This window comes from Leiobunum rupestre, chromosome 4 (genome assembly GCF_980474605.1).
Source record: "Leiobunum rupestre chromosome 4, qqLeiRupe1.1.hap1, whole genome shotgun sequence".
In the NCBI taxonomy this organism is placed as follows: domain Eukaryota; kingdom Metazoa; phylum Arthropoda; class Arachnida; order Opiliones; family Sclerosomatidae; genus Leiobunum; species Leiobunum rupestre.
Genome location: NC_143387.1, coordinates 56,287,104 through 56,313,017, shown reverse-complemented (window position 1 = coordinate 56,313,017; position 25,914 = coordinate 56,287,104). Strand labels below are relative to the sequence as shown.

Genomic DNA, 25,914 nt, shown 5'->3' with positions numbered 1-25,914 from the left:
TGCACTCTTGTCTATATGAGCGCTATGAATGACGGGAAAATATTTGCGAAGAGAACTCTGGGACGGTGAAGTGAAGTTTGGAACGGCCTGTTTGCGCAAATTATTAACGTCTTGCGAAATGCCTGATATAGGCGCTCCCACCCGCGCTGCTATCAAGATGAAGATGATGAAAAAAGGAAATAAACCCTTGATATATAAAGAATTAAGAAATGTTTGAAATAAATTGGCCCGTCACTATGAATAATAGACCTATTTTCGAGAAATTTAGGGCTAAAATATTCCGTTAAGAATCGTAAATATACTTTCGTTTTGCCGACTTTGAAAATCGTTTAAAACAGACAGCCTTCGACTTAGAAATATAAGAAAAATCAAAATACATATTACAGACTTTTGTATAAATTCTTATACAAATATATAGAAAGCAACTTTAACGTTTTCAACATTCTATAAAGGGCTCTATAAATATGTCTATGGAGAATACCCCAAAAGTTCTGCAAATCATATACAAATTTGAGTCATTGTTCTATAGTGCTCTATAAATATTTTTATAGACTAATCCAAACGATTTCTAGGTTCTTTCAATGCCTATAGAAAAATGTCTAAAATATATGCAAATCATATAGAAATTTCAGTCATTGTTCTATAATGCTCTATAAATATTTTTATAGACAATACCAAACGATTTCAAGGTTCTTTCAATGCCTATAGAAAAATGTCTAAAATATATGCAAATCATATAGAAATTTCAGTCATTGTTCTATAATGCTCTATAAATATTTTTATAGACAATACCAAACGATTTCAAGGTTCTTTCAATGCCTATAGAAAAATGTCTAAAATATATGCAAATCATATAGAAATTTGAGTCATTGTTCTATTTCTATAAATATAAATAAATATATTTCTATAGAGAATATCTCGAAATTATATCGAGTTTGAGTAATTTGTAATTCATTTCTATAGAATTTCTATAGAATATTTTTATAGGGGTAGAAAATATGGTACCGAGTACTCGTAGATAAAGCCAACTTAACTACACCATCGGTTTTAATTTACATTATACGTTGGGATGGTCTATCGATTGATTGAAGCCATATTTTATGGTAGAAATATCGCCAGGTATATTACAAGAACTATTTCCAAGTAGACTAACCCCCAGATTAACTGTAATAATGCCATAAATGTTTTATACTCTAGGCTATAAATTGTATTGTTTTGATATATTACTTTACCTTATAACCTAAGCTAATATTGTAAAAATATAAAGACATTATTATATTCCAAAATTTCAGGATAGTGCTTTTGATCAGGTTATTTTCAAATATCGGAAGTAATCAGTTAATCAGATGAGGTTTATCTTTTGTACTCCCACCACGCGGCAATTTGATTTCTAATTGTATCTGATTCATTATTATAAGTGACTAAGGCTTGGCGAATAACCGAATTAACCGAATAATTCGGTCGAATGTCGAGACGAGTAACCATCTCGACATTCGTTTCACGCTCTTTTCGTATTTATCGAATATCGAATAACATTTCTATTATTCGGTGAATATTCGGCGAATATTCGGAAAATATACTGTTATTCCCGCCTCCCCAATCGGCCAGTGCCATCGCATAGCTGTCTATGGGGAGGGTGAAGCCAAAACCTGTTTTGGGGAGTAAAATTCAAATAAAAGAAGAAGAATTTGTGACATAGGTCACCTATGACGTCATTAAATAATTCAGTTCTACCATTTAGATATTAAAATTTAAAATATTTCAACTATTAGACCTGATATTCGGCATACTATTCGACGAATATTGAACAAGTTAGTATTTGCCTTAAGCCTAACTATTCGGTATTTTCTTCAAAAACTACTATTCGTCACGATATTCGATTAGAGATTCACCTGATTCAGTTAGCTGAAATTTATCTAACTTATCCGTTTAGTATAAGTATACATAATCTTGTAAAAGCAAATAAAAGTAAACGAATTAGAATTTAAATAGGAATTTAATCGAGGATATGTTAAATTGATAACTGTATGGAATCTGAAATCTGTTCACAACGAATACAGTTTATTTTCGGTTTTAAGCTACCTGGTTTTCAGTGATCTAAAAATATCTTAATGTAAATGCAGACATCTGATATCTGACCTATTAGAATTCTTCCCACGGTTCAAATAACGCAAATGATATCTGAGAATCGGTTGAAGGCGCTAAGTTTCAGGATCAGCAAATTTTTGTATTTTATTTTGTAAATTAATATAGGGGCCGCTTTAAATTATTTAAAATTTAATTAAAACGTTTAAAGCAGAGATCGTATTTGTCATCTCTCGGTATTGATTAAACGTGGCGTCGGCCGGGTTGAGTTAATAAGTTGTATAGCTCTCTTAAGATTCGATACTTGAGAATATTTTTAACAAGAGACGATACCACCTTCTCACTTCCGGTTATGAGGAAGGGGAAAGTAACCCACCCGCTGAGTCGAAGTGACCCATATCGTCGCAGTAAGAGAGAATATAAGTGACGGCAGAAGTACATAAATATTTTATTTTGAAGGAAGTATCCAGATCTCCTTAGTAGTTATTAATTTTCTTACGGAATACTCATGAGATAAATAACTGTATTTAATAAGGACTTAGTAAAATCCATATAACAATACATTACTTTACTACACTTGACAAAGAACCTAGTAAGGCTCGAAACGTTGTGTCCAACTTTTATTGTTTTTAAGTTGTAAATAAAGTAATGTATTGTTATATTGATTTTATTAAGTCCTTATTAAATACAGTTATTTATCTCATGAGTATTCCGTATGAAAATTAATAACTACTATTACTACCATGACAAAAATTAGCACTTCCATTTATCCATCTCCTTATCCCGCTAATCTCATTTCCTTGAAACATGTCCCTTCGAAGGTTAACGCTGATTTTTCAAAATACGTTTAGGTAGAAAAAGTAGTGCGGGATGAAATACAGTACTTACTAAAACCCTAAGTAACATAATTAACATATGTATGACACTTCCTATTCACCCAATGCAAATTTTTTAACGCTAGTCTGTTTCGCCAATGACAACGTAAGCCATTACGTACCGACGGACTGACAACTCTCCGCGAACTGCTCCTAATATTTGGAGGATGCCCGGAAAATCGTCGACGTTCCGCCGGCAGCCTTTTCGACACGACGGACCAGCCAAGGCCTATTGAAAATTGTAATGCTTTCAAAAGTGTAAATAACGCTTACTTTTGGAAAATCATGATGAATTATTGAATCGGAAGATAAAAATAACTATTATAAACACCGGCTCCATTTCAGAAGTTAGTTTTTTTCGAATTTCAAACCTAAACGCGTGTAAGCTCGTATTTCTCGCCATCCAACTAACCAACTATTTTGCCAACGGAAAGAGTAGGAAGGGACGAGTTTCCGGAAACTTCCTATTTCGCAATAACTCCACGACAGACTATCGTTAACCGTATTCGTTCTGTGCCATCCTTATGTTTATTATATTACTTATGCTAAAACCAACTTATTGAGGAAATATGAAATAAAAATAAGTCCATATCACTACGCGGCGTGATTTTTACATTTTACATCCTTAAGCGGAGTAATACACGATTTAAATTATGAGCCGTGATGCGGTATACACATCCGCGGTTTGGCAGTTTGCCACGTTTATTGAAAACTGTTTCGAGCCTGCGAAGGCACACGTTTCATTTAAATAGGCGAAATGAATACGTAAAAATGATAGTTTAAAAATTGTACGGTACAAAATAAATAATTTTCAAAATTTCTAAAATAATTTCAACCTGAGAGGATGGTTTTTAAATCCCTACGCAGTGTAATTTTTAAATTGTACCTCGTTGGGAATAATACAAGGTTTAAACTTTGACTCTCATAGAAAAGCTCATAGAGCCTGCACGTTGCATTTTAATGGCATATAGACGGAGACTGCTCTCGTAAGCGATATATTATAATCTTCTGGTCGCGGTGATTCTGGCAGTTTTGCGAGGGCAGAGATTTATAATTGCTTTTGTTCAGCTCCTCCCCTCCGCAGCCTGCACTGCTCAAAGGGACCCGAGACGCGCTAAATTAAAGGACGGTGAGTTTTCTTGAATGGTGGAAATTAATAAGGATAATTATCAAATCACTAATTCAAGCTCTACGTCTCGCGGCTTTCCTCCCACGAACTCTGACGACATTTGTCCGGACTACCATCATTTCGATTCCGTTTTCCAAAGTTTATCGTTCTTACTTCCGACTTCTTTGGTTTTTAATTTTAAGACGAATCTTGAATTTTAATATGTATTGTTTGTTTTTCGGTGATAGCGCTTACAAATTGAAAACCGAACAGGTTAATCGTTATTTTCAGATATCAGTTAGTCAGAGTAGTTAATAGGAACCACATATGGACTGCGTTACAAAGAGTGAAAAATACGCGAATAAGTAGAATAGTCCATAATGAAAAAGGATAAAAAGGCTAAACCCTAAACTCTAAACAAATTTGAACAAATAGCAAACATAAAGACGCGAATCTCGGACCAAATAGATCTTCGAGTGAAAAACTAAATTAAATATATATATTATATTTCCCTAGCTCAGCAATCTGATTAGAAATTGTATCTGATTTTATCTGTTTCCTTATCGCAAGTAACCGATCTGATCTGATCTAACTTTACGATTAGTATGTACATAACCTTGTAGAAGCAAATCAAAATTTACGAAATTAAAATCGATAGTCTGAAATCCGCTTACCTTTTTCTTGGCGGCTTACCATAGTTTCAGATTAGTTTTGGTTTAATCTATTTGTATTTAATTTTGACCAATATCAATAGATCTGATAAAATCTGATGCGAATCGATTGGTAGCACTATCTCAGTGAATTATCTTTATTTTATTTATCCGCTGTATATCATTATTTTTAAGTTTGTTTAAGTTATGTTTATATTCCCAAAACTAATGCAACATTGTTTTTGATTATTATTTGATCCAATACATTTTTGAAAATAATTTTATAATTTTATTGTATTTACAAATAAATAAAAGGTCTGATACTTCATGGTTTTTATTTTTAAAAATCTCAGGATCTTTCAAAAAAGTAGAATGAAAATGTAAATTTCAATGATTCATTCGTAAAACACGGCTGAAGAAGGACCTCAGTCCGAAAGCTCCCGAGATTTAAAAAAATAAAAACCATGAAGTAGCAGATCTTTTGTTTATTAGTAAATACAATAGTATTTATTATTCACCATGGTAATACAAGAAAATATTTATAAATTTATAATTGTTAGAGATTGAAAGTTTTTAAAGAAAATCGATATAATTATAATTATTTCCAAGAAATAAGCGATAAATCACGTAACGCAACTGCAACTTTCGTTCCTGAAAGTTAATTTTGAAATATACCCGGAAGAAATTATCTTTGCGTCTAGAAATATTCCGTACGGAAGCAATTGAAAGTTATTTTACACGAGTGGTTTGAACTACTTAAATGTTACTCTACTTAAACCGAGAGCTCTTGTAGATTTAAAAATTATGCATTTTAAGGGGGTTAAAAGTTATACATTTTACGGGGGTTAAAAGTTATAAATTTAACCGAGTAAAATTTGTTTAAATGAGAGATAAAAATAATTAAAACGTCAAATTATATACAGTGGCATAACTAGGAACTCCTGCCCCCCCCCCGCGAAAAACGACTCGGAGCCCTTTTAAATAGCACCGATTTTAATCATAAACGTTTGGGAGCCCCTTAGTTCGCGGGGTCTACGGGGGCGCTATTTACGCCACTGATTACATAACTCAAATTAAAGGCAACTTTAAAAACATTTACCTTGAACACTGGCTAACGAACAAACGCTAAGACCAAAACTTGAAACTTACTTACCCTAGTTGAAAAGCAACGTCTTTTTGTAACTTAAGAGAGCGAAGTCAGAGAGATTCAAGTTGGAGTGAAGTGAGCGTGGGGAGAAACTTCTCTAGTGGCGGAATGGTGATGGTGGCAACAAGAGTCCGTTCAGGGTCGAAACGCTCTTTATATAGTCGGATATCTTTGTGGCTCGGATTTTGACCCCTGGCCCGACACGCAGACCGTAGGAGGGGCTTCAGCCCCCTCACTCCAACCACCTCTCTCCATTGGTCGATTCCGCGGTGACGTCCTCGCCGCCTCACTTCTCTTCGGGAGAGTAGCTTTACTCTTAGCTCCGTTTTCTACCTGTGGCACCTACAAGAATTCGCGACTCTTTTTCTTATAAATATTTCGGGCAGCAATCTAGCCAGTAAGCTACCTTTTGATAGGTTTTTTCTTTCTTAGCAGCGCGTTTCTTAAGAGTCAAAATATAGCGCGACTCTTTAAATACACGGCCTTTAGAGAGGGTTATTTTAAATTTTTCCGACCAGGAATGCGGACGGAAGCCGGGTGGACCTTAGGGTCAATGAAATGTGTTTTCTTCTTCATTTTGGTGTTGCTAGAGCTTGATGATACGCCGAGACAATGAAAGCTTTTAAAGTATAGTTTCTTAAGATTAGTAGGGTGAAAGCGGGGCTGGAGGTAAAGTTTACGTGTTGAAATTGACAGTGACCGAACTGTTCTTAAGCCTCGGTTTCGCTTTTATGATTTTAGTGCCTATTTTATCAGCCGTTGTTTTGATATGCTAATTTCCAGCGTTTTTTAATTTTAGTTTCTTGTCGCTTTTTTATCGCGTTTAAAATTGGTTTTAGCCCGAATTTACTGAAATTTTCCAACTTATTAACACAGCGGTTAATTAAACGTTGACGTTAAACTATAAGTAACATAATAACAATAAGTATGGTATCTATTATTTTAATCGTAATTTTCTGACCGAACCTTTTTTCAACGCTGACGTTTTCATCCAGATCTGACTTGAATATTATCGTCCTTGGTAATAGTATATTTTATTTGTGCACTAGAAGGCTCTTTGCAGAACTAAATCTTAATTTCGACATAATTGTGATAATTAATTAGATGATAATTTTGGACAATTTTCATACTTACTGGTATTATGTTACTTATGGAAGGTTATGTTTAAAAAAATCTCCATAATGCTCAACAGCAGAGCCATTTCTTAGCCAGAATTGTGTTTTTGTCTACTAAAAATGTAACGTAATAAATAAATACCTTATTTTTTAGCAGCATATGGCTATTATACAGGATGGAAGCCCCAGCCGTGGTCCACCCTCGGTACTTCTCCTAGTACACCAGAGTGTTGCGGGTCAAACACTTCTACAGGCGCTGCCTTGGCTATTTAATCCGTTATTTAACTATCCAGCTAGAATTTCAACAAATGTTTCTCGGTCTTTATTTTCATTTTCGCTTTTAAATCGTCATCTGCTATCGCGGAAACCAAGTGCGTAACTTTGGTCTTACCAAAATTAGTTAACTGATAATTAAATAACGGATTAAATGACCGAAGCAGCGCCTGTAGAAGTGTTCCACCCGCAGCACTCTGGTGTACTAGGAGAAGTACCGAGGCTGGACCACGGTTGAGGCTTGTATAAATATAATTCTTGTATTGATTTGATTTGAAAATACTATTTTAATAAAATGAATATTTATCTTTGAAATCTATCTTTTTAAGGCTACCTATATCGAACCGCTTATATTGACAAATTGGGTGGATATTTTTTCCTTAGATTTATTATTGACGTTATGTTTCGTTGATATACTGCTCCGGAATATCGAAATTTTTCACCGCGTCTCGGCTCTGTTATTATATGCTTTGGGTAATCCGGGCGGATTCCGCTTTTGCATTGACAAATGAGCGGATCTGCCGAACCACCCTCCGCTTCTCCTTCAGGCTCCGGAGCGCTCACTCTTCGCGAAACCAACTTCTAGGCGCACAACAGATGAAGCGGTCCTGTTGACTGTCTACTCGTTACAAGGCCGCTGTTGACGTGAAAAAAAAAAAGCTATTTTTGTTTTCTTTATTTGTCTTAAACCCAGTTATTCAGTTATATGATACACTATATAGGATTATCACTTCATTGATCTACTTTCTAGAAAATTTGTGACTTAATAATCTTGTGAAGCCTTACTTCCTCTACGCCAGGGGTGAAAATTGGGTGAAAATTATCTTCAACTATTTTGTGAAAACGTACTTCCTCTACGTCATAGCATACTCTATTCCGTTATCTTCCCTATCTTGTCAAGACTTACTTCCTCTACGTCATAGCATCCTCTATGCCGTTATCTTCCCCTATCTCGTGAAGACTTACTTCCTCTACGTCATAGCATCCTCTATGCCGTTATCTTCGCCTATCTTCGTGTGAAGACTTACTTCCTCTACGTCATAGCATCCTCTATGCCGTTATCTTCGCCTATCTTGTGATGACTAACTTCCTTTACGTCCTAACATCCTCTATTCCGTTATCTTCCCCTATCTCGTGAAGACTTACTTCCTCTATGTCATAGCATCCTCTATGCCGTTATCTTCGCCTATCTCGTGAAGACTTACTTCCTCTACGTCATAGCATCCTCTATTCCGTTATCTTCCCCTATCTCGTGAAGACTTACTTCCTCTACGTCATAGCATCCTCTATGCCGTTATCTTCCCCTATCTTGTGAAGACTTACTTCCTCTACGTCCTAACATCCTTTGTTCCGTTATCTTCGCCTATCTTGTGAAGCTTTACTTCCTCTACGTCATAACATTATCTGCTCCGTTATCTTCAAGAAAGCGAAAGTCAGTGGGTTAAAATTATCTTTCCGTAACTTGTACTACGCTCTATTGAAGACGACGGAGCAGACGACGTTATGACGTAGAGGAAGTGGGTGTTCACAAGATACGAGGAAAGGCATTTTCACCCACTGATATTCGAAATCGATCTATTGGAGGCAAATAAAATGAGCAGAAAACTCAACTTAATAAGCTATAACATAAATTGCTAGGTACACTGGGTAAAATTTATTTCGGGAAACATTTGAGCGCCCTCAATCGGTAGAAACCCTTAAAAATAGTCACGTGGATATAAAATTGCTTTAAGGTTTACCGTTAAACAGCGACTTCCAGCTTCATTAAATAAATCTTAAAAGTTTAACTTTTAAAGAAAGTCATACTTAAAATTTTGTGGTGTAAGTTATGTTTTTAAAAATTTATACTTTTTTAATAGAAAAAAATTAATTTGTTCAACTTAATTTAACGACGACTCGTATTATTATTGTGATAGTAATATTAAGCCTCTGACTAGAAAATTGTAAAAAAACGAAAGACTTAAGACTAGAACACGTTTTTAACCAAGGCTTAGTGAAGCAGCCCCTATGTTTTGACTACGGACAACCCCGATCGCTGAAGTGCTTTATAGAGGTTGGCAGTGCTATGACGAATTTTCGGAAACATTTTAATAAGTTAGCAAAGACCAAAAGAATTTATGCTATAAATTTCGTTGAAATCTAAAAATACCTAGATCTGATTACGAAGTTCACACATACGCCGCTAGCAAACTTGGCGCTATGTGTCACTTAACGATGGCAAGGAATCTCAATCACCAGCTTTTTGATTGGGACCAAGGCCTATCGAAAATGAAAATCATTTATTAATGAAAACTGGAAAAATAATGGCACGTTATTGAAACGGAATGTAAACTTGACTATTACAAACATTAGGTTCGTTTCTAAATATTTATTCCGAAATTGGTGATACAAAGCACGATTTCATCAACGTAACTTACAATAGCCTAGCTGATTATTATTAAATTCCTTTAAAAATTTTAATTACTGTTTTTTTTCTTACACAAGATTACATTGTTTGTAGTGCATTATTTCGTCAAGCTATACGAAGTTTAAAGGATCCTTTAAACTTCGTATAGCTTGACGAAATAATGCACTAAAATCGACCGAATTAAAACATATTATCCATAATATGTTTTAATTCGGTCGATTTTAAAATGCAATCTTATTTAATTAATTTAAAATTTTAGGCTTTTATCTCAGCCTTCGAAATTTGTCTGTTACGATTGACTTTTACAGTTTCATTAAAAATTCCGTGTTCTCTCTTGTAAATACGCGAGTCATACGCGAAGGATTTTCGGAATTGGGTTCTTTAGACTCTTTGCGGAAAATGCCGACATTTGGACTCGATAAATTAAATATCATCCGGGATAAACCGAGATTGCGGGTCTTGTATTTACGAATCTGTATTTGGACATTCGAGGCCAAGCTATTATTATAATTTAACGATATATCTTTAGCTAACCCGAAATATTGTTGACTTTCAGTTATTTCGGGCTTATAAGGTGGACCACTTCTAACTTGTTTTCAATCCTAGAAATGTATTCACGCTCTATTCCTCGTTCATACAATATTTATAAAATTAAATTCAATTCTATAACTGTTAAATTCATTACAACAACTTAATGTGCCTTATACGAGTTACCAGCGCATTTTACGTGAAATTACGGCATTGCGGGTAGAAATTTTTCAAACACCTCTTTACTTCCGTCAAAGTAAAAACTTGAGAAATCAAGACATTTTAGACGGTAGAACAGTTTAACCTTTTTGGTACTTTTCAGAATTATCTTCAGTACAGTTTGAGGGACTAGTCACTTGTAAAATCTGTGTACACCTGATTACAGATTTACGAAAATATTTTGGTGATTTCCAGTTATTTCTTACAATTTATCGGTGATTTTCAATGATTTCCCGGTGATTTCCAGTGATTTATCATAATTCCCGGTGATTCCCAGTGATTTATCATAATTCCCGGTGATTCCCAGTGATTTATCATAATTCCCGGTGATTTCCAGTGATTTATCAAAATTTCCAGTGATTTAGAAATAACTACTAATAAATGAAACGGATACTTCGTGGTTTAAATTTGTATTTAATAAAATAAAGTACTAAAATACGCTAGCTTTCGGGCCGTGGCCCCTCATCAGGCTATTGGTATATAACTAAATTTAATTATAATTCAGTAATCGTCAAATCAATCTCTGTTTACATTTATATTTTTTAATTTTATCTTATCTCAACTTCCCCCAGTTTTTTACACAAACACTACCCGGTTCTATATTTAATTGTCCAGTTTTTTTAAAATATGCAGTGATTTACAGGGATCTATCGGTGAGTCCAGTGATTAATCGGTGATTTCGAGTAATTTCAAGTGATTTATCGGTGATTTACAGCGATTTTCATAAGTGATTTACAGCGATTTTCATAAGTGATTTACAGTGATTACCTACGATTTGTACACCTGATTGATAAAGTGACTACCCCCGCGGTACAGTTACTATTAGAGGACGTAGTGGTTAGCAGGTTTTCCTCGCAGCAAGAGGAGCCAGGCATTGGGTTTAATGGGTTAGGTTTGCCTGTACTCTCCTCACTACTTGAAATTGTTTTCCTCTTGAGTTTTTCGGCTTCCCCTTTCCATTAAAACTAGTTGAGGTAATAGTAAGTGTAGGGAGCTATTGACTCGCGTGGCATGAATGGCTTGCCACCACCCTCCTACGCGTCGTAACGCGACCATCTGATTTAAAGGCATTAAAAGTGATGCCTTGGGTATTAGACTAGCTGATTATTGGTATTACAAGCTGACACTTTGCCTTGATATCGATTCAAATCGACTCAAAACGTTCGAAGGAGTTGCGTGAACCAGGCTAAATTTCCTTCATATCGATTCAAATCGACTCAAAACGTTCGAAGGAGTTGCGTGAACCAGGCTAAATTTAATTCATATCGATTCAAATCGACTCAAAACGTTCAAAGGAGTTGCGTGAACCAGGCTAAATTTCCTTCATATCGATTCAAATCGACTCAAAACGTTCGAAGGAGTTGCGTGAACCAGGCTAAATTTCCTTCATATCGATTCAAATCGACTCAAAACGTTTCGAAGGAGTTGCGTGAACCAGACTAAATTTCCTTCATATCGATTCAAATCGACTCAAAACGTTCGAAGGAGTTGCGTGAACCAGGCTAAATTTCCTTCATATCGATTCAAATCGACTCAAAACGTTTCGAAGGAGTTGCGTGAACCAGGCTAAATTTAATTCATATCGATTCAAATCGACTCAAAACGTTTCGAAGGAGTTGCGTGAACCAGACTAAATTTCCTTCATATCGATTCAAATCGACTCAAAACGTTCGAAGGAGTTGCGTGAACCAGGCTAAATTTCCTTCATATCGATTCAAATCGACTCAAAACGTTCGAAGGAGTTGCGTGAACCAGGCTAAATTTCCTTCATATCGATTCAAATCGACTCAAAACGTTCGAAGGAGTTGCGTGAACCAGGCTAAATTTCCTTCATATCGATTCAAATCGACTCAAAACGTTCGAAGGAGTTGCGTGAACCAGACTAAATTTCCTTCATATCGATTCAAATCGACTCAAAACGTTCGAAGGAGGTGCGTGAACCAGGCTAAATCGTTTTATACTAATTCAAACCGTTTTATACCGCTTACGCGTGACCGTAGCTTTAGTTATAAAAATTTAAGAAAGACCAAAATATGACTAAAACTCAAGATTTTACACTAAGAAAATGGTGTTTTCTGATATTTTCTAATTCATTATGTAGAATTATTTTGGTTTTTGGAGCGGTTTTAGAGAGAGAGGCAATTTTTTGTTAACTCTTTAATTATTTTGTGGAAAAAATCTCAAATACGCAATAATAGTTACTTTCACGGACAAGTTTGTGATACACTGGTCTAAGATAGAAGGTTAGAGGTTTAATTTGTTTCGTTAAATAGATATTAGACTAACAATTGTAAGAACAAGAAGGATTATATTTCCTTTTGAAGAACTTAATAATGTCTAATAAAATATTTTATAAGGCATGTAAATGGTACCCTTTAGAAATTGTTCTGAGACGTATATCGCTTGAAACATTATGATTTTATATTACCCATTATGCTTTCAGCATTTCTTAACGTGTTTCATTTTATTTTATTTACGATGGAGATAGGATTTATTTAAAAGTTGAGGAATGAGATGGATTTTAATTCATCCTAACACGGCATTACGGCTCGAAGCTGTAGGTTTTCTAGTGTCAGACGCCAGTACTAAACATTATCAGGGTTCCAACTACAATTTAAATTGCATCGAAATGAAGTCATATCTGGCTGAAGTACGTTAATTTAAGTTTTACGGGCTTCAAAGATTTTGTCTCAATCGTAGCTCGCTTCAGGATGCGACCTGTTTTAATTGCCATGGTAACGAGATAAGGTTATCTGATTATTTCTATCGCATGATCGTGTGGTGCTTTGCCTCTTGATCTGTGACGCGGTAGTGTCAAGGCAGGGCTTAGCTACGACGTGGGCCTACGACGCTATGCACAAGCACCGAATAGAACGAGCGATAGATTAAATCGGTCTGTTGGAGGAACTTCAGGACCTCTTCCTTGATTTTGACGATAGATTGATAAACATTTTGAGTGCTTTTGATGTAATACACTAATGAATGAATGAATATTTATTTGCTTCTTTTACAAAAGTCCCTTTTATAACGGTATGTTCCCATTTATTCCAATTTGACCTTCTCCCTTAGTTATCAGTTCTCCCAAAAACATGGTGTCCCATTTGTCCCAATTCCATTTCTCCGAACCGGAGTTCATTTAACCCAAAAATATGTATTCCCATTTTTCCCAACGATCAAGTTTCCCAAAAAAATTGATTCCCATTTCTCCCAACGATCAATATTGCCAAAAATATGGATTCCCCTTTCTCCCAATCATTATTTTCCAAATATATGGTAATTGCGCGGTTTTAGATCTCATCGGTACCAGTCGATATGTCGAAAAAAATACCGTTTTGTGAATAAGTGAATTGACTTGGCGTTAGGTTAGTTTAGGTTAGGTTAGGTTAGGTTAGGTTAGGTTAGTAGGCATATCCTAATTGTAGTAATATAAAGAATTACTTGGACTTATTTCATGTAATATATATTTTTATGGTAGGTTAAAATAAAACTTAGATTCATGTTTATACCAAGTGTAATTTTGGGACAAATGGGATTTGGGATAACTATTTTGGGACAAATGGGATTTGGGATAACTATTTTGGGACAAATGGGATTGGGACAAATAGGATTGGGAGAAATGGGATTGGGAGATATGGGAATTGGGAGAAATGGGATTGGGAGAAATTGGAATTGGGAGAACTATTTTGGGCGAAATGGGGGTAAACCTTTATAACAGGGAGGAATCTAATTTAAATAGGATTCACAAGCAGAGATGAAGATAAAAATAATACGTTATACACTGATATACTTCTCGATATACACAATAAACTAGCACAAGCGTAGTAAAAACCGAAGAATGTATAACTATTTACAATTTACACAATTTTAAATTACATATATTTACGCGTATAAGAAGGGAGAAGACCCCTTTACAGGGGTACCGCCATTGTGTGTACATTTTTAATAATCTACATGTTCCTAGATGGCGCCATCAGTTTACAATCCGAAATAACAAAAATGATAATATCCGCGAAAATTGTGGTTATTTAAAAGCTGAAATTTTGTATAACTATATTTTCTAAAATATATTATATAAACTTTCAGCTTGAAATAGCACTTAAATTATATAATAAATATAAAATGTTTAATTTTTTTTCAAATTTTGCGCCAAAATATCCACGCTGGTGTCATCTAGTGTAGAAATACGAAATTAAAAATTTATACTCGATGGCGGTTTCTAAAGGTTTGTTTCCCTGTATGTAATATGCGAATTGGTGTATAGAGATTAAGGTCGCTCGGGGAAACGTGAAAAGAAAACGCCTATTTATTTTAGTCTGCGAGCAATATGGCGCGGGAGAATACTTTCTACTTACTCGTTTTCTAACGCTTTGGTTAATCTCATTGTTTTATAAGCCTGAAAATAATTGATCAGTCTTAACTGGCCCGTTGTTTTGTCATTTCCGTATTTCAGCCCTCAGAGTTTAGTCCGTTTCAAATCAACGTACGATGATGCGAGTTTTGTTTTGAGTCGCCGTCAACGAGAGGCAATTAATTATTTATTGCCGAAACTTTATCGAGTATCCAATTTCTTGATTAGCTTTCCAATTTCCGATGCCCTAATCATTTTTGTTGGTGCGTGTGTTTCGATTGTACGCTGTCAAGATCTCAGAAGAGAAGGTTGTGTAATTAAAATAGCTTGTGCCATTGATTTCTATGAAATAAAAAGGCGCAGATGATGAATTGAATACGTCGTTCTTGTTTAGCGTAAGGATGATAAAATAAGCGAAAAAGTAGATTAGTCCATAATTAAAAGGGATAATATAGCTAAATCCTAAACAAATTTGAAGAAATTAAAAAACTTACTAATAACTCGTACCAATAGGTCTTCGAGCAAACAAAAAAAGCCAAGCTCGGATCAAATAGATCTTCGAGTAATAAACTAAATTAAAAGTAAATAAAATAGCCAGAAATTCCAACGGTAGACCGGTTTCGTTCTATTTGGAACTCATCAGTACCGTGCGGGAAATCTGGCTGGCGACTGTCAAATCTAAAAGAGAAACTAAGCCTAAACATTAAAAATTTCAAAACGCGTTGCATATAGCAACGGAAAGCCGAAAAGGGAGGAGTGTGGTGGAGAATAGTATATACGATAAGTTAAGTTAGAAGAAACCACCTATGGACTGTGAGAAGGATGATAAAATACGCGAAAAAGTAGATTAGTCCATAATTAAAAGGGATGATATAGCTAAATCGTAAACAAATTTTAAGATATTAAAAAACTTACTAATAACTCGTACCAATAGGTCTTCGAGCAAACAAAAAACGCGAAACTCGGATCAAATAGATCTTCGAGTAATAAACTTACTAAAATTAGTAAGTTTTTTAATTTCTTCAAATTTGTTTAGGATTTAGCTATATTATCCCTTTTAATTATGGACTAATCTACTTTTTCGCGTATTTTATCATCCTTCTCACAGTCCATAGGTGGTTTCTTCTAACTTAACTTGTTTAGCGTAGCCTATCTTAACAGTGACGTACCCAAAAATTAATGGAAGAGGGGCAAATTCAGCACAATTCCGTACACTCTGGAGAGAGCCTGGGGTACTCTTTAAATTTATTTACTTTTGGTCACCTTTAGCTGATACATTTTGAGCCACTACTTCATTGTCAACCGTATTATTCAAAGTCCTTTTCACTTATTGGAACGAAATTCTTTCTCTTGCTTCCTTCCTTCACCCCAACGTACGTTTACAACCAGTGTTGTAAGTCGGAAAATTTTCCGGAAAATGACGGAGGTCTTTTTCCGGAAAATATTCCATATTTTCCCGAAAAAATAAAAAAAATTCCATGATTAGTCTAATATATTGTTTGCAATTTTAAACAAAGCGACATTTTCGCCTAATTTTTTCGAATCTGAAAGCCAACTGATTAACAATGTAACGCTATTGGTAGTATGTTTACTGTTATTATATATTTTATATCAGAATATCGATAAAAATAAAATAAATTAAAAACCCTTAAAAAGTAATTTAGGTTTAAATTTTGTATTTTTCCGATTTGCGGAAAATTGTCCGGAAATATTTCCGCATTTTATTTTTCCGGAAAATTAACAACACTATTTACAACCAAGTCGCGGCGATACTATAATTTGTAACTCTTTTTTTACTTCAATTAATTTTCCCTCTTTTTGGATTAAAGTGTTGTTAAGGTTTTTAAATCCGTTTTCGATCATTTAACGCGATGGCATGACAATCGAACTGTTTAGATGGGGTAGGTCCGATGGGTCGAAGACCAACCGATCGAAGGGGTCCAACGGATCGAAAACTCACGGCCCGAAAAAAAAGGACCAACCGACCGAAATTTAACATACGTTTTTTATAGCAACAAAAGGGAAAAGGTTTCAACGGACCGAAAAGTTGTATATCGTTAAATAAAAATTAAAATAACTTTTTTACTGTTCAAGTTTACTGTTTTGTTTTTTACTTCTGCCCCAAGATATAGCAGGGTACGCGAAAAACGTTTTAGATTAGATTAGATTAGATTAGTTCGGATTAGGTTAGGTTAGGTTAGGTTAGGTTAGGTTATATACGCGCGCTGAAGGCGCGTAGGCACCGTTGGATACGTCCGTGACTTATATATATCTATTAAAAAAAACCTTAATTCGATGTACTAAAAAAAATATAAAGGTGCAAAATTGGGCGGTAAACTGCACAATTGGGGTATTTTCGATCGATTGGAACTCAATGTTAAATCTTTTTCCAACGAATTGGATTTCGGTCGAATGGGCCCGAAGCAAAATTATGGCATTAAATTACTATTCTTAATTACTATTCGAAAGGAAAGGCCTTCGAGTGAAAACAAAAACGCGTGCGCGTTCAATTTCTTGTGGGGTGTTTATTTTTTGCCCTTTCAAGGTGGTCTGCTTTGCATGTTCTTGTTTTGATATTTATTTTTAACAGATAATGCCAACATAATTATGAGCTCCTTAATATATACTTTTTAAAAGTAGTTTTTTTTTAAAGTGTACTTAGTCCACGAAAGTGATTTTTTTTTCAGCTTTTTAAAAATATATATTTCGGTCCGTTGAAACCTTCTGCAATTAACTCATAAAAAAGGAATTTTTTAATTTTCGGTCGGTTAGTGCTTTCCTTTGATTAGATGGACTTCGATTCGTTGGACCCCCATTCGATCGGTTGGTCTTCGGGCCATCGGACCCAGACCGTTTAGATAGGCCTTTAGAATTTTCAGTAAACTTTTATATCCCGCTTAACTTGGCGGTATTACACAGTTACAGTCCCCTTCTGGACGCGCCTCTACTTTGAAGAATCGCCTAATCTCTTTTACAACACGTACTCTCGTACCAAAATGGAAGCGGAAACGAAGTCCATTTCTACACAATTTACTCGGAAAAAGAACGTTTTTATTTCTACTGAGGGATAATGACAATGTTGAGTCGATTTTTAGCGTTGCTCCCAAAACACTTCACGCTCTAACAGTAAGCTCCGCCCCATTAACGCGAAATCGAACCAGCCTGGTATCTCATTGGTGGCGTTTTTCATCCGAATGATTGAATGAATATTTATTTTATCTTCGTATACACAAATCTCTTTTATAACAGAGAGGAACCACGAGAGCATTAAAATGAGTATTAAACTAACAAGGAGACGACCCTCGGTGTAACGCACCGATTTTGTTCAAACTCGGGGGTTTGGTAGACCTTCATGTATCTTGAAAAACCCTAAAGGGAAATGTCTCCATAGACAACCGTTTTGCCATGGCAACCAAAAATGTTTTGGATAACACAAAATGGAAATTTTCCCATTGAAAATAACATGGGAATCTGACCAGTTTTAAGGGTACCCCCTTTAAAAAATTTAATTAATTTCGAACTATTTCATTATTTTTTTATTTATATTTTCTATTTTAAGCATTTTCAAAAATTTAAATTTTTTAAAATTGCTACAGAGTTTTCATATTCCTAGGTCTCCTTGTAAGTACATAAAACGTCTGCAATGCATCAGATCATTGCCTTCCCCTCTTGAGCTGAGGGAAAAACCACTTAGTCATTTTCCCTTTGTATAAATATAGTGAGAATGACTGTGTTCGAACGATCCTTGGCCACTAGGGTTGCCATTTGGCCTGCTTTTGAAACCGAATGGCGGCCAAAAACGGTTGGGCGATTTGGGCTCTTTGTTTTTCAAGTTGTGGGTTCTGTGGGGTTTTTTTTTCGGGTTACATCGCTTTCCTCATAAAATGAGTTTAGGCCACCGAAAGAACTATTAGATTTTTTTAACCAAACCATGTACCACTAAAGTTTTAAAATAAAGTGTTTTGAATATGAAATATTGGAAATTAAAATCTAATATTCTTATGTCTGATAGTTAAACAAGCAAGTGATAAAAGTCTCCTTCGTTAAGCCTAATTGGTGCATTTGGTGGTGTTTTATTTTGGGCGAAAATTGGGCTACTTTGGAAAAAATTGGTGCGAATTTCCAAATCGCGAGTTGGCAACCCTGTTGTCTGGCTCTCCACAGTCACGAGAAAGGGGATCGCTTCTGAAATTTTAAATATTAAGGAACCACCGAGATACCGCGCTGATTTGATTGGCGTCTAAGGGGTGGAGCATACTGGCAGACCCGCGAGGGGATTGGGAGAACAACTGAAAATCATATCAACTTAGTCATTCTCCTTAAGTATAAATAAACACATTCTTGCTCCGAACAAAACAGACCAAGAGACATTAACAATCTATAAAGCCAAGGCCTAGCTGAGAAACCATTTTGTTCTCGGAAATGTACCTTGTATCTAAAAACAATCTCTAAAGGGTAGAAATAAAAAGAACAAACTGATAGAGAAAAGTAAAGCGCGTGGGGGTGAAAGCTCAGTTTCCCCGCGCGAGGGGAGGGGGCGTGGGCCGATAAGAGTGTCCAGTTAAGAGGAACTGACCGCGCGCCGCTCATTTAAAGGCCGACCCATTTTAATCGTCAGTTTAATGAGTCGTAACACGCGTGGCTCGATTCCATTGAAAGCATTTCTTTGTCCCTTCCTTTCGCTCTGGCGGCTATTTCCACGGATTAGCGGTGGCCAGTCGCGAATTGGTCAAGTTCTAGACTACTAAATGGCCCTCGAGAGCTATAGCTTGACCGCCCGTGGCGACCGCGATTTTATTCGCAAAATAAATAAAGCGTCCGAATCGAGTGGCTCGCCTTGAAATTCCTCTTCTCCGCCGATTCGTTTTAACGAGTCGTCTCTTGTAAAGGTTCAATCAAAACGCCTTTCTTTCGATCCCGAGTGTTTCCGAGAATTTGTTTTTTAATACACTGTTTCACAGGGCCATTTTCAATGATCAGTACCAATGAAACATTTCTCAAAATTAGCGGACGTTCATAGTAATTTATTTTTACAATATAATAATAATAATAATAATAATCAGCTAGCCTAATACCGATGGCACCACCTTAGGCCTAAATCATCAAGCGAATTTTAAAGCCATTAATATTAATTCAGGTGGCCGGGTTACAATGCGTAGGAGGGTGGTGACAGCTAGGAGCAACAAACACAGCACCTCACACAAGGAGAACGCCACCCGTCAAAAGTCGTGCATTTTCTTGCATACATTTTCATTGGTTAGACGTTTTAGCGCCTGCTGTCACGGGAGGGGAAAATTCGGAAATTGTCTTCCACCCCGCCCGTAAAACGTTCAGCGTAAAGGCTCGTCCAATGAAATTTGTACACAACACTGCCTTAGCGTGTTTAAAGGCTAGCTGCGTTCTGCTTGTGTTTGTTGCAAAAGGAGAACGCAGCTAGCCTTTAAACACGCTAACGAAGGGTTGTGTACAAATTTCATTGGACGAGCGTCACGAGCCTTTACGCTGAACGTTTTACGGGCGGGGGGGGGGGAGATAATTTCCGAATTTTCCCCTTCCGACGGCAGCAGGTGCTAAAGCGTCTAGCCAATGAAAAACGTAGACAAGAAAATGCACGACTTTTGACGGGTTGCGTTCTCCTTGTGTGGGGTGCTGTGTTTGTTGCTCCTAGCCTACACTAACTATTACTAAGTTTATATAATATATAAGAGCCGAATTATGTATTAATGATACATTTTGTATCAATTTGTTTAAATTAGATGGATATTTTAGTCCCTTTTCATCCTTTTTTAATAAGGAAAATTTACGCAGAATTGCGGAATCAAAATGAAAGCGAGCTTTTTGATGGGTTAACTTTAAAAATATAATATAATGTAATAGAAAATAGCATAATGTAATAGAAAATAGCATAATGTAATAGAAAATAGCATAATGTAATAGAAAATAGCATAATGTAATAGAAAATAGCATAATGTAATAGAAAATAGCATAATGTAATAGAAAATAGCATAATGTAATAGAAAATAGCATAATGTAATAGAAAATAGCATAATGTAATAGAAAATAGCATAATGTAATAGAAAATAGCATAATGTAATAGAAAATAGCATAATGTAATAGAAAATAGCATAATGTAATAGAAAATAGCATAATGTAATAGAAAATAGCATAATGTAATAGAAAATAGCATAATGTAATAGAAAATAGCATAATGTAATAGAAAATAGCATAATGTAATAGAAAATAGCATAATGTAATAGAAAATAGCATAATGTAATAGAAAATAGCATAATGTAATGTAATATAATAATAATGTAATCCTCAACGAAACCAAAAGCCCAAAAAAATCACTTTTGTCCGAAAAATCATCGGTATAAATAGTAGCGGCGCTAAGGGTGGGCTGAAGTGGGCTTTAGAACCCCTGCATTTCTGAGAGGGGCCACATATTTATATTAAAAGAGCCACATATTTATAATTAAGAGGCCACATATTTTAATTTATGAATTTTCTTTATCTCTGGAAAAAACTTTTAAAATCAATTTGTTTACTCAATAAGATAGTAGACCATAAACAGATAGATTCGGGAGGAAGGGAGCGGAAATTGGGAGAAAGTTGAATGGACAATAGAAAGAAAAGAAAGGGAATTTAGGGAAATACCCCGGGCATGCACGTGTCCCCTCCAGGTCGGATACAAGGTCATAGGGGGTCCAGAAAACGCGACGAGAGCCGCACGAAAAAAACGACCTTGCTCTTCTCGCTTCCTGGAAAATTTATAAGGGGTCACTAAATTTGTAAAATGGTGTGTAGCTACACCCCATGGTTGTAAGGGCCACAAAATTCTTAGGGGCCCACCTGTGAAACCTTAGCGCCGCTACTGGACCGTATAAAACATAATTGTGAAATAAATGGCAAAGCGCTGGCTCTCACCGACACCGAGAAAGACTTGGGAAATATTATGGATGCAGGCCTTCATTTTCGCGAACAAGTGGCAAAGGTAGTAGGTCAATGTAGAACAAGATGTCACGGACATTTAAGTACACACAATTCCCCGATGTATTAACTATATTTTAAATATTTAATTTAAATTTGAACAGATTTCCAATCATCTTGTACATTAAATTAACCAAAGAGGAATTTTATCGAAAATGAATTTCTCGAGTTACCTGGTTTTGGAAATAATTTAGTGAAACTCGAATGCTTTAATTTATTTAAATGTTTGGATAAACCGAATTTTTTGAGTTTCCTGGTTTTGGAAATAAAGTAGCGAAACTCGAACGAGCTAGATGACTCCTGTAACAATAGGCACGAAATTCAAATATGACAATAGTGCGTACGAGGGTTGAGGGGTCCCACGAATTGGTCAGAAATCTCACTTCAAATTAAAATTTCTAAATGCAACCGAAAATGTAATTCAGAAATGATCCGTACTAACTAAAGCCCAGTTCACACTGTACAATTAATTGGGCCACTTAACTGTATCCAACTAATTGTAAGCAAGAAAATTGTATAGTGTGAACAGAACAAGTGGGAACAATTGTTACATTATGTCTGTTCACACTATACAATTTTCTTCCTTACAATTAGTTAAGTGGCCCAAATAATTATTTAATGTGAACTAGGCTTAAAAATATAATTTTCAACTAAGTCAGTCTTAATTAAAAAAAGTATGTAGATTTAAACTCGAATATCGTCATATAGCACTAAAATGGACCAATTGCCAACTTGTAGAGCTTTTGTCCCATTGGGTCGATTCTCATTCAACCGAATCCCATTCGACCGACTGTCCCATTCAACCACCTGTCCCATTTGACCGACATTTTGTTTGTTCACAAGTGAAAGCATGAAACCTAACCTAACCTAACCTAAACTAACCTTACCTTACCTAGCCTAAACTAACCTAACCTAACCTAACCTTACCTAACCTAACCTAAACTATTCAATTTTCGAATAAATAGGGTTCGACCCAATGGGATTGCAAAATTAGAATTCGATCAATTGGGAAAGTATATTTTTTGATTCTATCAATTGGGAAGTATATTTTTTGATTCAATCAATTGGGAAAGTATATTTTTTGATTCGATCATTTGGGAAAGTATATTTTTTGATTCGATCAATTGGGAAAGTATATTTTTTGATTCGACCATTTGGGAAAGTATATTTTTTGAATCAATCCATTGGGAATTCGACCCAATAGGATTCTATCCAACGTGAATATACCACTTGTGGGCCCCCAATCTCCAACATTCATAGCGGGCTAGCGAGGGCATGATATTTCCTTTCGATTGAGATATCCTTGGCCCTTCTAAACCTAATTCTTGGAGAGTGATGTGGAATACGGCGGAATCGGCTACATTGCACCTGGGTTGTTTCGCCAAGGAACTCAATTCAATCAACTGCTTGAAAACGCTCTACCTCAGCCTAGTAGGATCAATTTGATCAAAGCTTACCTTAGATATGCTTTCCTAGGCAGGCTGTGCCGAGTATTTATGAACTAAAATCTAAAACGTTCAAATTAAATTCATGGAACTCGCCCACACTCATTTCCTGAAAAACCGCTTATGCTGGGAATCAATAGAACTATTCTATTTGTTACTCTAAAAATTCCGAATAGGCGAAACTATAAAGTAAATGTACTTATCCAACTGGTTAAAATGGGAAAACAAAACCACGTGACTACCATAACACATCCAACTTTGATTCGGTAACTCGTGTTCATAGTTGGCGACGGTAAAGAAAAAATATTACTTCCAGATACGGCAGACAGCTAATTAACTTCCACCTTTCTACTACAAGATGTTTTAAATAATAATAATAATAATAATTAAGATGATTCGATCAAAATTTAAACCGACATTAAAAAAATAAAATGAATGCTAGTTCGTATTTCTTAGGATAGATGGCTCTGCAGTTCTCCACGTGAGTAACATATTTTCAGCCCCCCTGGACTTTTTAGTTTCGCCTATTAACACAATATCTAAAATTTCACGACGAGGCAAAAGATAACATTTTCTAAAAATAATATTTCATCTCCTTTGGCGAGATTCCAAATGATCTGTACAGGGCCGGATTAACACTATTGAGGGCCCTGTGCAAAGTAGAATTTGGGGCCCCTAAAAATAAATAAATTTTACGAATAAACTTAAAAAATATGGAAAAAATAATATTAATGGTTGCTCTACCAAGTAAGATAATATTTTAGCTGTAGAGATTTGGAAAAAGAAGATGTCGCTAAGTATGCCCTATCGTCGTACGTTAATTTTGTAACATGTATTTATATAATTTTACCCCGTTTAATACATACAGTGAAACGATAAATATTAGATTATATATTTTACGAGATAAGTCTCGATACAGATAATTCAAATGTGCCTTCGCGGGTTTGAGGTACTTTTCGATGGGAGCTAATTTACTGACAGACAGACAGACACACACACACACACACACCCACATACCCACCGACAGACACGGTGATTGTAAAACCCCTCCTTTTTCTTTATAGTGGAAGGCTATTGCCATCTCTCATTCGTCCGTCGCCATCTGTCTTTAAGCCATGCCAACCATCTTGAGTTAATTTAGCGATGGCAAAATTATGTTTTTGTATGTGACAATATATGAAAATCTAAAACAAGTAAAAATCGGCGGGTCCGCTGCCACCGACCGAAATGTAATCGGCACTATGCTAGTAACAATTCGGAATTTGATAGGCTGCTAATTGCGTCATCATGTTTCTTTTCCAGGGTCTATGAATATGGCGAATTGATGACTAGGCCTAGTTTTTACGGCTGTTATAACTAAAATAGGTTAGATTAGGTTAAAGTTAAGTTAGGTTAGGTTTAGATTAATACCCTATTCAGACGAGGCTAATAAAACTGGGTTCAGTAAACCAAAGTTAAATTTTTATAGCACATTTCAGTATAGCTAAATAAGCTCTGTTTTCAAAAACGGGATCTAAACCCGGGTTTATAAGCCTCGTCTGTAAAGAGTATAAGGATAGATTGATTTAAGGTTAAGTAAGGTTTAGACTGAGGTTAGGTTTGTTTAATGTTAAGGTAGGTTAAGATTACGTTTAGGTTAGGCTAAAGTTGGGCTTAGGTTAAGTTAGGTTAGGCTAAATTTAGGTTTAGGTTAGGTTAAATTAGGTAACTGTATGAATACAATAATGGTACATTGGGTTGGTAGAGGATTTGTGACCAATGAAAATTGGGAAACAGTTACGTTTAATCACACGTATACTACTCCCTGCTAACATGTACAAGAATTTTCAGGTTCCAAATAATTTTTAAAAAAGATTAATTTCTCGTGAAAAATAAAATGAGTGCTGCCATCTTTCCGAGAATGTGGAGCAAACACGTACGGTCTTTTAATTTCGTTTTAATCTCTTCTAGCGAGTAAAATGGGATATTAAATTTGATTAGAAGTTACGCTATAACGCTTAGCTTTCATTTTTTTGACAAAACCAACATAATTTCGCTCCCTGCAAAGCAATTTTTAACATCTTGCAATTTTCATTATTTCTCAGAAATTATGACAGGAAATGTTCGAAGCGTTTTGTATTAGCAAACAAGCTTTTAATGAGAATTTTTTTAATTCCACTTTAATCCTCTTTCATTTAAAAAAAAATAAAACCTCTTTATATTAATACCTGTATAAAAGGTCAAACTCGCGTTGGTCACAAGATTTGAAAGGATTTTAACTAACATTGCAGACACTTGTTGCTAGCCGCTGCGGCTGCTAAAGAAATCGATTTTCTAAAACGTTAGGCATTGAGCACCACGCATCGGGTTTTTATTGAATTATAAATGGTTAGCAAAAAGTATCTGCTTTTTGGGAAAAATATGAAATTTAATTGTCAAACAGACATGTTTTTTTTGTAATTGAAAATATTAGGCTATGAATGTTTTCAATGGTAAATCGATCGGTGTATTGTTATTAAATCCACTGATTCCATATAATTTGACATGTTATTACTTTTCACACCTTACGGTGGTCAAACGGATTAAGATTATTTTGAAAGCGCAATGCATTTATTACGTTGTAATTTTATCGTTGTAACTAGATGGCGCTAATGTTATTCCTTGATCAATAATTGCCGTGGGAAATGGGAAAGCATGTGCAGCGACTTGTTGTGGCGGCCATTTTCGGAATGTTTAGAAAATTCGTAT

The 25,914-nt window shown here is 35.5% G+C and overlaps 1 protein-coding gene across 3 annotated transcripts in view; it reads right to left on the bottom strand.

The window, feature by feature from the left end:
* CCAP (Crustacean cardioactive peptide) overlaps window positions 1–6,017 on the bottom strand; it is a 36,525-nt gene extending 30,508 nt beyond the window's left edge. For 2 of the 3 annotated variants that reach the window (XM_090172454.1, XM_090172456.1), the window contains exon 1: window positions 5,872–6,017. The gene's annotated coding sequence lies outside the window, so the exon portion shown is untranslated. Of the gene's footprint in view, window positions 1–5,867 lie in introns of all 3 variants that reach the window. The other variant, XM_090172455.1, reaches the window with a different exon arrangement.
* Between the last annotated feature and the right edge of the window lie 19,897 nt (window positions 6,018–25,914).